Source organism: Hemicordylus capensis, chromosome 1, assembly GCF_027244095.1.
Source record: "Hemicordylus capensis ecotype Gifberg chromosome 1, rHemCap1.1.pri, whole genome shotgun sequence".
Classification (NCBI taxonomy): domain Eukaryota; kingdom Metazoa; phylum Chordata; class Lepidosauria; order Squamata; family Cordylidae; genus Hemicordylus; species Hemicordylus capensis.
Genome location: NC_069657.1, coordinates 28,593,413 through 28,608,002, shown reverse-complemented (window position 1 = coordinate 28,608,002; position 14,590 = coordinate 28,593,413).

Sequence of the window (14,590 nt, the reverse complement as noted above, 5' to 3'; positions counted from 1 at the left end):
TAGTAGTAGTAGTAGTAATGTATATTTTTTCATGCAATGTGCTAAAGAGCATAAGAACATCCCTGCTGGATCAGGCCCAAGGGCTATCTAGTCCTGTTTCACACAGCATCCTGTTTCACACAATGGTTCACCAGTTGCCTCTGAGAAGCCCACAGGCAAGAGGTGAGGGCATGCCCTCTCTCCTGCTGTTGCTCCCCTGCAACTGCTATTTAGAGGCATCTTACCTCTTAGGCTGGAGCCACCAGACAAGTGGCCATTGATAGACTTGTTCTCCATGAATTTGTCTGCCCCTTTTAAAGCCATCCAAGCTAGTGGCCATCACCATATCCCATGGCAGATCATTCCATAGATTATTTATGTGCTGTGTGGATACTCCTTTTTGTTGGTCCTAAATTTGCCAGCCTTCATTTTCATGGGATGAGCTCTGGTTCCAGTGTTGTGAGAGAGGGAGAAAAATTTATCTCTGTCCACTCTTTCTACTCCATGCATAATTTTATACAACTCTATCATGTCTCCCCATAGTCACCTCATTTTCAAATTTAAAAGTTCCTAAAGAAGGAGCTCTCCTACTTATGCCCTCTTTTGCACCTTTTCCAGTTCAACCATGCCCTTCTTAAGATATGCTGTCATAATTGTATATAGTATTCCAAATGTGGCCGCAACATAGTTTTGTATAAGGGTATGATAATATTACTAGTATTTTTCAGCCCGTTATAATAACGGGCGCTAGATTCCCCCCCCCTTTATTCCTTCTTCCTCCGCCCCCTCGCCACCTGATTAAGGGCCAAATCGGCCGAAACAATTGCCACCGCTGCCGCCGACTGCCCGCCCTCCCAGCTTCCCGAGTCCTCCTCTCCGCCCCCCCCCCCCATGATTAAGGGCCAAATCGGCCCATACAATTGCCGCCACGGCCACCACCGCCGACCACCCGCCTGCCCTCTCAGCAGCCCGAGTCCTCCTCCCCCGCCGCCTCTTCCCTGGCTTCGCTTCTTCGCGGCGGCCGCTTCTGGCCGCCCAACATGGCCGCCTGGTGCTGGCGGTCGTATCTCCCTCGGCGTGTTCTGGGCATGCACTCCGCGCATGCCCAGAACAGCCAAGGGAGACACAGACACACGCCACGGACGGACACCAAGGCTTTTATTATAGAGGATCATTTTAATTTTCATTCTCCTTCCTACTCATCCCTAGCATGGAATTTGCCTTTTTCTCAGCTGCCGCGCAATGCGTCAACACTTTCAAAAAGCTGCCCACCACAACCTCAAGATCTTTCTGCTGGTCAGTCACCAACAGATCAGATCCAATCAGCCTATATGAGAAGTTGAGGTTTTTGTCCCAATATGCATCACTTTACACTTGCTTACATTGAACTGCATTTGCCATTTTGTCACCCACTTACCCAGTTTGGAGAGATCCTTTTGGAGCTCCTCACAATCCATTTTGGATTTCACTACCCTAAATAGTTTAGTGTCATCTGCAAATTTGGCCACTTCAATGGTTACCCCAACTTCTTGATCATTTATGAACAAGTTCAGTGATACCAGCACAGATCTTTGAGGGACCCCACTTCTTACTTCCCTCCATTATGAAAACTATCCATTTATTCCTACCCTCTGTTTCCTGTCCTTCAACCAGTTACCAATCCACACATGAACCTTTGGTGGGAAACTTTGTCAAAAGCTTTTTGGAAGTCCAAGTATACTCTGTCAACCAGTTCACCTTTATCCTCCTGCCTGTTGACATTCTCAAAGCATTCCAAAATGAAGTAAGTCTTGCTCTTACAGAAGCCATGCCAGTTCTCCTTCAGCAAGGCATGTTCTTGCTGAAGGAGAATCCCCCCGCTTCCCATCACTTTACCTGGCAGATCCCTTTCGTTTCCCAGATCCCCCCAGATCCCTGTTTGAAAATCAGAGTTACATTGGCTGCTTTTCAGTCCTGTGGTACAGAGCCTGATTGTAGGGATGTTACATATTTTTGCTAGGAGACCAGCAATTTCACATTTGAGTTTCTTTAGAACTCTTGGGTGGATGCCATCATGGCCCTGGCGATTAGTTAATTTTTAATTTTTCAATACAGTTTAGAAATCTTTTCTTGTCACCTCAAATTGGTCCAGTTCTTCAGCCTCCAAGCTTGAGAAACTCAGTTCCAGAGCAGATATATGGTCAGAATCCTCTGTTGTGAAAACAGATGCAAATAATTCATTCAGGTTATCTGCAATCTCCTTATCCTCCTTAATAATGCCCATCATGCTCTCATCATGTAAGGGGCCAAATGACTCCCTGGCAGGTTTTCTGATTCTGATATATTTAAATAGGTCTTTGTTATTCCTGGTTGTAAATCTGTTAGCTTGGCTCACCCAACAGAATTTACAACCCTCTTCAGCACTCCCCCTGTGAGTTAACAGAAAGTAGCAGCAAAGCTACACAAAGAAAAATAAAAGGCTCACAAAGAAAATAGTAAATGAATTAAGTCCCCCTGAACTGAACTATGTAACCCCCTCTAACAATAACTGAGTAATAACTGAAAAGAAAACACAGAGTGAATAATGAAAGAGCGAAGGACACCAGAAACAAGGAATTAACAGAACAAAGCAGGAAAGCATAAACAAGGGAAACTGGAATTCAGGAAAGTTAGGAATTCAGAATAGCACACGGACTGCGGTCAGTGACGTTGCTAACAGCATCTGAGCAATTGACAGACTGCTAAATATATATGGTTCAAGACAACCAGCAGCCAATCAGGCTTCCCTGAGTCAGGACTTCTGCTTCCTCTCTTGTTATCTCCTGCGCCTGCATGACTCCCACTGAGCTTGCCTCTTGAGACGTCTTCTCAAGACAGGTGAAATCCCAGGCTCCTCCTCATCAGAAATCATGTCTGGCAGCTGCTCCGAATCCTCAGCTCCAGAGTCTGGTCTCCCTGCCTAAACCTGTTGCTGTGCCTCTGAGCTCTCACTAGCAGGCAAATCCTCCTGCTCTGACTCTTCTGAGTCAGATGTTTGAGCCATGACATTCCCCTTGACACTTCTTGCTATATGCTCCCCAAACTCTCTTTTTGCATCCCTTATTGTCTCCTTGCATTTCTTTTGCCAGAGTTTATGCTCCTTTCTCTTCACTTCATTTGGGCAAGACTTCCATTTTCTGAAGGACTTCCATTTTCTTCATGGCTGACAAGATGACGAAGATTGCTCAGAGTAGTTCCACTGAAATTAAAATGGCCTGACTTGTCCTCTTAGTTTCAATGGGATTACTTTGAGTAATTTTCTTCAGCATGTCAGCCAAAATCTCTCATACAATCAGATTTACAGAGACACAAGTTTGGGGCAATAAAGAAATATGTTGAATAGATAATAATAAAATAAATAAATCACCTCTGCATAATGTATAGGCAGACAGGTAGATTCACACACATGATTTGGAGATGATGGTGTGAGATATTTTTGCATCAACACACACACACGCAAACACGTGTGTGTGTGTAAGTGAAAGAGAGGGAAAGAGAGATCCATGGGTGATGGAGGTCTCATAATCCAAATAACGATGAAACTCAAAGGAAATATAGATATTAAAAATTTAAGATAGGGCCAGGTTTTTTCTAGAGCAGCTCAGAGGCTCTGGAACAAACTCCCTGTTACTATAAGCACTTCCCCATCTCTGGCAGCTTTTAGAAGAGCACTCAAGACACAACTATTTCATCAAGCCTTTTGATAAGCTATAAGTTGGTTTTTATTGTTGTTCTGCTGTTCCTTTAAAAGGTTGTTTTAAATTTTTAACTATTTTAACATTCGGTTTTAATTCTGGTTCTATCGTTTATTTTGTAAACTGCAAGGAGACATCTGTATAAGATAGTATATAAGTGTAATAAAAAAAGATAGAGAGAGAGAGAGAGAGATATTTTTAAATTAATACATTAATTAAATATGTTTTTTTCTTGGTTAACAGCCCTCCATACTTGCCAGCAAATTGCTTTTGAAACTGAGTCAAAATGTGTTTTGTGATATAGCATGAGATTCAGCTATTTCAATGAAAGAAATGGCAACAATTCCATTTGGGTTGCCAGAAGTTCTTTGCATGAGCCAAGCAGCTCTTTGGAGCCTAACAATACAGCTAACGTACATGTCTGGAATGTGGCGGCTGTTGACATTCGCATGTGAAAAGTGGACAATTTCAGTTGAATCCTGTACATGTCCAAAAATGGATATATGTTTCCACCTTTTAGAGATACACTGGTATCTGCTGACACTCACATTTAAGTGACTGTCAACATTTGCTAGAGTATCTCTGAGTTTTCAGACATTTCCAAGGTTTGTTTGGGATCGTTAACACTTTTATGCAAAATTTATGACATGCAGTTTTATTTATTCATCCATTTATTTCATTTCATTTTTACAATAATATCCCACTCTTCCTCTGAGGAGCCCAGAGTGGTACACTTGGCTATGTTTATCCTCACAACAACCCTGTGAGGTAGGTTAGGCTGAGAAATAAGTTACTGGCCCGGAGTGATCCATTGGGTTTCATGGCTGAATGGGGATTTGAGATCACGTCTCCCCAGCAGTGTTCCTTCTAACAGGGATTCCCAGATGTTGTTGACTACAGCTCCCAGCATCCCCAGCTGTAATGGCCTTTGGCTGGGGATTATGGGAGTTGTAGTCAACAATATGTGGAAATCCCTGTTAGACTGCTCCCTATTCTTAGTCCAGCACTGTATTTCTGTATTTATTTATTTATTCAATTTCTATACTGCCCTTCCAAAAATGGCTCAGGGCGGTTTACACAGAGAAATAATAAATAAATAAGATGGCTCCCTGTCCCCAAAGGGCTCACAATCTAAAAAGAAACATAAGATAGACACCAGCAACAATCACTGGAGGTCCTGTGCTGGGGGTGGATAGGGCTAGTTACTCTCCCCCTGCTAAATAAAGAGAATCACCACGTTAAAAGGTGCCTCTTTGCCAAGTTAGCAGGGGTTATAGCAATAGCACTTACATTTATATACCGCTCTATAGCTGGAAGCTCTCTAAGCGGTTTACAATGATTTAGCATATTGCCCCCCAACATTCTGGGTACTCATTTTACCGACCTCGGAAGGATGGAAGGCTGAGTCAACCTTGAGCCCCTGGTCAGGATCGAACTTGTAACCTTCTGGTTACAGGGCGGCAGTTTTACCACTGCGCCACCAGGGGCTCATATGTACAGCATGTCCACATTACACACTATTAACTCTTGCACCTCATTTTGCCCCTAAGTTATTTCATTTGGTTTCATGTCAAGTACTAACGCCACCTAATTGCACAGTGGGAAATGACTAGCAAACATGAGGTTGCCAGTTCGAATCCCCGCTGGTATGTTTCGCAGACTATGGGAATCACCTATATCGGGCAGCAGTGATATAGGAAGATGCTGAAAGGCATCATCTCATACTGCGTGGGAGATGGCAATGGTAAACCCCTCCTATATTCTACCAAAAGAAAAACCACAGGGTTCTGTGGGCGCCAGGGGTCGACACCGACTCAGTGGCACACTTTACCTGACTTTTTAAAACAGACACTTCAACAAAAAACTAGGAAACTTTTGAATGTGTATGTATTAAGTATAAAACATTTTGGTTTTGCATTATCAGAAAAGCAGGAGGAGTATACTTTACCCAAAACGGGGAGGGGAAGAAACATCATCAAAGGATGCCATGTATTTATTTTATTTTCTTTTCTTCAAATGTGCTTATATACATAAATAGGGAAGTCTGAAAAATGAGCTAACATGCACTTAAATTCTGAACCTCTCCTGACTGGAATTATCCAGCACACAGTTAAATGTGCTTAAAGCCATTGAAATTAATACATTTAGCATGCTTAATTCCGTGCTGGAGTTTACTACTAATTTCATTAAGATTAACAATAATTCCTAGATAGTTTCCCCAATATCCCAATAGTGTGGTCATAGCCTAGCCTATTTCTTTCACCTATGACTGTTAGATGAGTACAAAATAAGTTGCTCTCCCCTCTGAAAGAGGAGACATGAAATACTTAAAAAGTAAATAAGCTTTAATTAAATGTCATTGTCTAGCATTAATCTTTATTGCTCTTTTCCCAATGGAAATAAGAGTGGGTATTCCATTTGTTTTGATTATGGATGCATTTTAACAGAATCTCTTTTTTCTGTATTGATGTGTTCTTCAAGAGAGGGGAGTATTTGAGTGAACCACTAACCATTAGGAAGATGACTGTACATTAATTTTGAAGATTTTTTATTTTTTTTTAAAAAAAAAATACTTTGTGTAGAACAAGGATGAACATTTTGGTACAGCTCAATATTATACACAAGGCTTAAAGAATAACCCTGCCATAGAGAGTAAAGTTATTTACTCCTAGATTTTTGAATATGTGTATTTTAAATAACACGTTTCCACAAGTAGCATTTGATAAGAGTTCAAATGCTGCCCTATACCATTTCCAGTCCATAATTAGAGAGCTGGTGTAGTGCAGTAGCTAAGAGACAGAGCCACAAATTAGGAAAACCTCAGATGAACTTTCACCTCTGCCATGAATTTACTAGGTGGAATTAGGCAAGCCACTTCCTCTCTCAGCTTCATCTCTCCAGTAGCAATGTGAGAGAAATAATAGTGGTTGACATCCAGACTAAGTAAGTGCTGGTGCTGTGTGAGAAGCTGTGGCACTCCTGATGAGTTCCTGACTTGTGCAGAACTGCCACTCACACAATAGCAAATTTTGATATTGACCTCCTCTTCCTCCAGAAATGTTCTATGCCACAAAAATATATCCCTGGGGGCTGTGTGACCACACAAAAATATGTCCCAGAGGACTGTGTGACCTTCAGGGACATATTTTTGTGTAGTAAAATAGCATTTCCAGGGGAGGTGAAGTACATCAAAATGTGTTCCCTCCCCATGGGCAATCACCACTGCTGAGATAGTCAAAGCCACTGGGAGCACCACTGCTTATCATGTACCACTAGTGTTTTTTTAGTCTGGATATCAGCCACTGATATGTATGCTGTAAAGAGTACATCACGATAATGCATGAGAAGCACTTGCACACTCAAAAACTCTGTCCAAATTATAATTTTGGGGTCCATTGGTCCTGAAAAGGGGAGCACAAAAAACTACATAAAGTCAACGATACGTTTGGCACAAAGTCAGGATTGTGAAAACTATGACGGGTTTGTATAGGGACACACAAACATATCCTTAGGGGACTCTTCATGCACCCCAGCAAGCCTAACATGTTTTGTATGAACCATACCTACATGCACATATCAATGGGTAAATCCCATCCAAGTGATCTCCACCCTTTTGCAGTAGAAAAATTGAGTGGGTTGGTGTCAGATGCTGCTGGAGCTAGCTCTGGGATTGACTCCCCTGTGCAGCGAGCTATAGGTTGGAGCATCTCCCTAGACAGGAAAGGGTTCCCTGCCAGTGGAATGAGGCAATTCACCCAGGAAGGCTCTCATCTATAGAAATATCTATAGTGTTTCCTGTTAAGGCTGAGGCTTAAGCAAAGTGTACAGCTTTCAGTCTGCCTCATGCAGTGGTGGGCTCTTCTTCTGAAGAGGTTTCAATTGATTGAATAGCCTTCTGTGGGGAAGGTAACCAGTGTGTGTGTGTGTGTGTGTGTGTGTGTGTGTGTGTGTGCAAGGCCATTCTACCTGCCTTGCCGGGACTTACCAACTGGCCCCTCTGCCTCCTGTGGAAATTCCAGCCCAGACAGGGAGCAGCCTGATTGTCTGTTTGTCTGTTGCCAAGTTCCAGCTGGCTGGCTGCCAGCCTCCCAGATTGTTGAACTGAACCACCTGTCGCTTGGCCTGGGAGCTGCTTGTGGGAGGATTGGCTTTTGGGGCTTGAAGGCTTAAAAACAAGGAGGCTCGCCAAAGGTGTAGCCATTGGCGTGGCCATTGGTCCACCTGTAGGCGGCCGTCAAAGCCAGCCACCAAAGGGGACCGGCCTTTGGGGCCGGGCCTTCGAGGGTGGGACTTGGGGGGGGGGGGTTGGGTTCAATTGTGCCAGGCCTTTCTGCAGGTATGTGTCTGGGCTCTCTTGAGTTGGATGGTGCTGGGGGTGTGCCTGACAGTTTGGGGGCAGCTATTACTGTAGTGGTGGGGAATAGAAGAATTGGTGCTGGCAGAGTAGCTGGCTATTACAGGGGAAGGGAAACCAGTAATTTAGTAACTGTTTCCACTTCCAGCTGCTTTGTCAACTCTCAGGCCTTGGAGAGCAGCTCCAACGACCCACAGAGTCTGGCCTTGCTCCTTTGCAATGCCAGGTCAGTTCAGAATAAGATCGAAATTGTCCACGAATTGATCATGAATGAGGGAGCTGACCTGGCATGTATAACTGAGACCTGGTTGGGGGAGGCAAGTGGTCCAGTGTGGGCTCAGCTTCTCCCTCCAGATTACTCTGTCATGGAGCAGGCTAGGGAAAGTGGGCGGGGAGTGGGTGGGTGGAGTGGCTGTGGTCCATAAGAATACCCTCTCTTTCACCAGAGCCCTTGTGAGACAGTTGACTTCTATTGAGTGCATATTTTTGAGGCTGGGAACAAGGGATAGATTGGGGATTCTGTTGGTATACTGTCCACCCTGCTGCCCAATTGACTTCCTAACTGAGCAGATGGAGCTGGTCATGGAGTTGGTGTTGGAATCTCCCAGACCTTTGGTGCTGGGGGACTTCAATATCCACTTTGGGGCTGGCTTGTCTGGTGCGGCTCGGGAGTTCATAGCGGCCATGACAACTATTGGCCTATCCCTATTATTATTATTATTAGTAGTAGTATTAGTATTATTACTACTACTAATTCAATTTCTATACTGTCCTTCCAAAAATGGCTCAAGACGGTTTACACAGAGAAATAATAAATAAGTAAGGTGGCTCCCTGTCCCAAAAGGCCTCATAATCTAAAAAGAAACACAAGACAGACACCAGCAACAGTCACTGGAAGTACTGTGCTGGAGGTGAATAGGGCCAGTTACTCTCCCCCTGCTAAATGAAGAGAATCACCACATTAGAAGGTGCCTCTTTGCCAAGTTAGCAAGGGACTGTTTCTGAACAGATTGGTTTTCTGTTTCTGAACATATTAGTTTCTGAACAAACTCATGTTGCCGGCCACACACTTGATTTGGCCTTTTGTTTGGATCAAGGGGGTGTTCCATGGGTGGGGGATCTGGTGGGTTCCCCATTGCCATGGATGGACCACTACCTGGTTAAGGTTGGATTCACAGCCACAATCCACCCCTGCAGGGGTGGTGGACCTATTAGGATGGTCCACCCAAAAAGGCTGCTGGACCCAGTAGGATTTCAAAAGGCCTTGGAGGATTTTGATGTTGGTGCGGCTGGTGATTCTGTTGCTGTCCTGGTGGGAACCTGGAACAGGGAACTCAACAGGGAAGTAGACATGACTGCTCCTAGCATCTCTTCCAACCTGCTTAAAAAATGGCCCCTTGGTATACTGAGGAGGTGGGGGCTGCAGCAGTTGGGTAGGCGACTAGAATGCAAGTGGAGGAGAACTCAGTTTGAATCTGACAGGATGCAGCATGTGACCCATTTCAAGATTTATGCAATAGCGGTGCATGCAGCAAAAATGTTATTTTGGTCTGCGCGCATTGCAACTGCAGGTTCGCGCTCAGCAGAGCTATCCTGGGTTGTGAAGAGTTTAGTCTCTGCTCCTTCTACTTCAAATCAGTCCCCAGGGTTGTTCTGCTGTGATGCTTTTAATAGGTTATTCGCGAAAAAAATCTCCTGTATTTGGGCCGACTTGGACTCCACTATTTCTGCAAGGTCAATGGAGGAGGTGACTAGCAGTCCCTCTTGCAGTATTAGATTGGATCAGTTTCAATCTGTGACTCCTGAGGATGTGAACAAGCTGCTTGAGGAGGTGTGGCCTACCACCTGTTCTCTGGTTCCTTGCCCGACTTGGCTGCTTCTATCTAGCAGGGAGATTGTTGGAGGTGGCATAGTTAATACCATAAATGTATTGCTGAGGGAGGGTAGGGTGCCTCCTTGTCTGAAGGAGGCAATGGTTAGACCACTCTTAAAGAAGCCTTCCCTGGACCCCTTAGTGATGGATAGTTACAGGCCAATCTCCAATCTCCCTTGGTTAAGCAAGGAGATTGAGAGGATAGTGGCCAACCAGCTCCAGGCAGTCTTGGAGGAAACTGATTATCTAGACCCATTTCAAACTGGCTTTAGAGCTGGCTATGGGGCTGAGACAGCCTTAGTCGGCCTGATGGATGACCTTAACTGGGGAACCAACAGAGGGAGTGTGACTCTGCTGGTTCTTCTTGGCAGCACTCAACCACTGGGTTGGTTTGGTTAGGAGGTTTGGTGCTGGGTGTTATCAGTTTGATGATGACACCCAAATCTACTTCTCCTTTTCATCTTCAGGAAATGGCACTCATTCTCTAAATGCCTGCCTACAGGCAGTAATGGGCTGGATGAGGGATAACAAACTGAAGCTGAATCCAAGCAAGACAGAGGTGCTCATTGTAGGGGCTCAGAATCTGAGTGGTAAGTTAGATCTTGCTGTGCTGGATGGGGTTACACTCCCACGGAAGGAGCAGGTGCGCAGCTTGGGAGTACTCCTGGACCCAGGCCTCACCCTGGTATCTCAGGTGGGGGCCATGGCCAGGAGTGCTTTCTATCAGCTTCAGCTGATTAGACACCTGTGCCCATTCCTTGAAGAGGATGACCTCAAAACAGTGGTGCATCAGCTTGTAACCTCCAGGCTTGACTATTGCAATGTGCTCTATGTGGGGCTGCCTTTGTACATAGTTCAGTAACTTAAGTTAGTTCAAAATGCGGTAGCCAGATTGGTCTCTGGGACAACCCGGAGAGACCATATTATGCCTGTCTTGAAACGGTTACATTGGCTGCTGATATGTTTCTGGGCAAAATACAAAGTGCTGGTTATAACCTTTAAAGCCCTGAACAGCTTAGGTCCGAATTATCTTAGAGAGCACCTTCTTCTGCATGATCCCCACCACATTTTAAGCTCATCTGAGGAGGTCCGTCTCCAGTTACCAGTTACAGTTTGGTGTCGACTCAGAGGTGGGCCTTCTCTGTAGCTGCTCCTAGGCTGTGGAATGCACTCCCAGCAGAAATCCGTAATTTTGAGTTCATTACTGTCTTTCAGGAGAGCATTAAAACCTATCTGTTTGGCCTGGCCTTCCAGGGTTTTCAAACTGTTGTAAACTATTTTAGATTGTTTTAAATGATTGCCCTGGTTTTCCAGGGTTTTTAACTGTTTGAAAGTTTAATTGGTTTTATTCTGTTTTTCTAGTTTTGATTTTAATTGTTTACTGGTTTTAATTGTTTTTATTCTGTTGTGAACCACCATGGACCATTTTTGGAAGAGCGGTATATAAATCAAATTAATAAATTAATAAATAAGAAATAAGAATCTGTTTCAATTTCCTGCACTGAGCAAAGGGATTCCCAAGATCCTTTCTGACTGCAATATTCTCTCCCTCCCTCCCTACCTCCCTTCATCACAGATAGCAATATTGATTGCCTGTCGGTACTGCAGTCGCCAGCTAGTTTAGAATCAGCATGACTTTGTCATCAGTTGTCAAATCTTATAATGACAGGGCAACGTAGAGTGCAAGGGTGCACTGGCGCAGTGAGAAAGTTAGAAAGTCCTAACAGAACTTCTCAAATAACTGCAACAGTGCAGTAGGGAAGCAGCAATTTTTGACACCCTCCCCTTCCCAGACTATGGGAAACACCTATATCGTGCAGCAGTGATATAGGAAGATGCTGAAAGGCATCATCTCATACTGTGTGGGAGATGGCAATGGTAAACTCCTCCAGTATTCTACCAAAAGACAACCACAGGGCTCTGTGGTCACCAGGAGTCGACACCAGCTCAAAGACACAGATTACCTTTACCCCTTCCCAAGGAAGCCCTCTGTACCACCCATAAGTATGTTTCTGAGAGTTGTACAATCCTCGGGGGGAATTTTTTTTTAAGTGGCACAGAAGGCTGCCTAGGGAAGGGGAGCCATCAAAAAATGCCCCTTCCCTCCAGTGCAGTTAGTTGGGAAGTTTTGTTAGGCTGCCCTCTCTCTGCATAGGTTCATCTTTGCTCTATACATCATCCAATGTGTGGAAATTGGGTGTACATGATTCTGCTTCCCTCTCCACATGTCAGAGCAGGACTCCTCTTGCAGCAGACATAAGGGAATTATACTCCCACCACCACGTCAGATTTGAAGCCCAGAAAATTCCCATACAAATATATCCTTCATCAGATGATACTTCTGTTGCTCACAGAAAGGGATCTTAGTAGCTACTGCTATTTCTGCCTAGAAAGATCTCTGGCTATACATTGCCTTTGTTTTCTCTTAAACTTGCCTTCCATCCTCCTAGATAGCATGATCAATTTGTTCTTGGACAGAAATGCTAAACCAGTTCAGCAAACTGAACAGAATGTTCTTTGTGCAAACAAATGAAGTGTTAATGCTACTTTTAGATATCGATTCTTCTTAGTGATTGTACTTTTTATCCCACTGCCATATAACATATCTGTCAGTCAAACACACATCTCTTCATCTCTTCTATCTTTATCTGATACAAAAAAATGCAATTGTTTCAGAGACAGATTCAAATAGAAATTTCACTGTACCTCAGATCGCTGTTACCACAACCCAGTAGTTAGAAGTGCTGCCATGCCACGGAAGCTGATTTTCACAGGGTAGAAACATAATGGCTGCTATCCAGCCTAATGCTGCACTAGTGCAACCATGTTGCACAAGTGCAAGGATGTTGCACTAGCTAGTTCATTTCATTCATCGGCCAGACAAAACTAGCTCAATACTGTCTACACAGACTAGCAGCAGCTTCTCGAAGGTTGCAGGCAGGAGTCTCTCTCAGACCGATCTGCAGAGGCGAATTAATGCATAGGCAAAGTAAGTACTTTGCAAAGTTATAGGAGTGGCACTGGTAAATCCTGATGGTTGGGGAAGGGCTGCTCTGCACTCTTCATTCTGCACTGCACAGCGGCTCTTTTAAAAAGGTAATTTTTAAAAAGACGAAGAACGCCCCACCCCCTGCATCCCTGCTGAAGGGGAATCCATCTCTGGGGACAGAGGGGGCCGCAAGTCTTTCATTGCCTAAGGGCGGCACAAAGCTTAATTCGCCCCTGCCTATCTGGAGATGCCAGGGAGGGAACTTGGGTCTTTCTGCATGCAAACATACATGCTCTTCTCAGAGTGGCCCCATCCCTTGAGGAATACCTTACAGTGCTCACAGGTAGTCTCCCATTCAAATGCAAGCCAGAGCAGACCCTGCTTAGCAAAGGGAACAATTCATGCTTGCTACCACAAGACCAGGTCTCCTCCCAGGGTGAGCTTGAGCAACCTGTGGCATGCTTTCTGCTGTGAAGTCTCTTCCTCAGTGCATTGATGTTGCAGGTAATGATGTTATATAATAATGATATCCTTGTTGCACAAGCGCCACACTCACGCAAGCTGGGTCATGACCCAGGCCACACAGGGTCCCACTGTGCCGGGAAATAGGCCCAGAAACAGCCAAAGGCACTTGATGGAGCGATTTTTTACAAGAAGGAAGGCTGGCAGGGGGAGGGGGGAACTCCATGTACCCCACTGGCACCTGGGAGAAGCCCCCTGGAGGGGGTAAGTTAAAAAGGGTTTTTTTAAAAAAAAGTTCAATGAACCCCCTTGAACTGAAGCAAAGCGGGGGGTTTCGATGGGAGGCAAAACCAAACTGGCCTGGTCCGGTTCAGTTCAGTTTGAACTCAAACTGAACCAGGCCAGGCAGGGGTGTATCTAGGGTAGGGCAAGCAGGGCACGTGCCCCGGGCCCCACTTGAAGGGGGACGCTATTTTGTAAAATTAAAAAAAAAATTAAATGGTTTTTCAAAAACAAAATGGCCACCACACATGCTCAAATGGTTGCTGCAAGGCTCTAGAGGCCAGTGGGGGGAGGGGAGACCTTTGCAGACACCCCCCCAAACAGCCTTTAGGAAGCCCCCCAAAGGGGCTACAGGTAAAAAAATTTTTTTAAAAAAATATATAAGACACTGTACACATATTCAGATTGGCACTATGTACAGAGAATCAGGGCTTGTGAATACTGAGCTGAAGCTTATGAGCTAGGATTGTATTCATTTGCTCTTACTTTGCTTCTTGTGATAAGTGAGTTAAATGTGATGTCTTGCTAATATGGCTGTTAATGGTGAGTTTGTCTTTGAATCAGTGTGAAATCTTTAGTATGAAGGCCCACTGGGAGTTTCTTGCTCTCTTTCTCTCATTTTAACTGTCTTTCTGAAAGACTAGAATATATTACAAGCTGTGACACAGTTTACTCTGCATATCCTTTCATTATTTTCAGACTATCTGGGAAAAGTCAAATTCTCCATTTGTTTTTAAAACTTATGTAATAGTGATGCTACAATGCATAGTAGAAAATTAGACAGGCACTTCTGTTTAGTTTTCCAAGTACAACTCCACATAGTATTTGGGTATTTCATGAGCCCCAGAATACTGAAATTTGTTGTTTTCCAGCATTTTTTGGTCTGGCTAAGTCCACTGCTAAATGGTTTTTGAAATATTAATAGATTAACGAGCCTG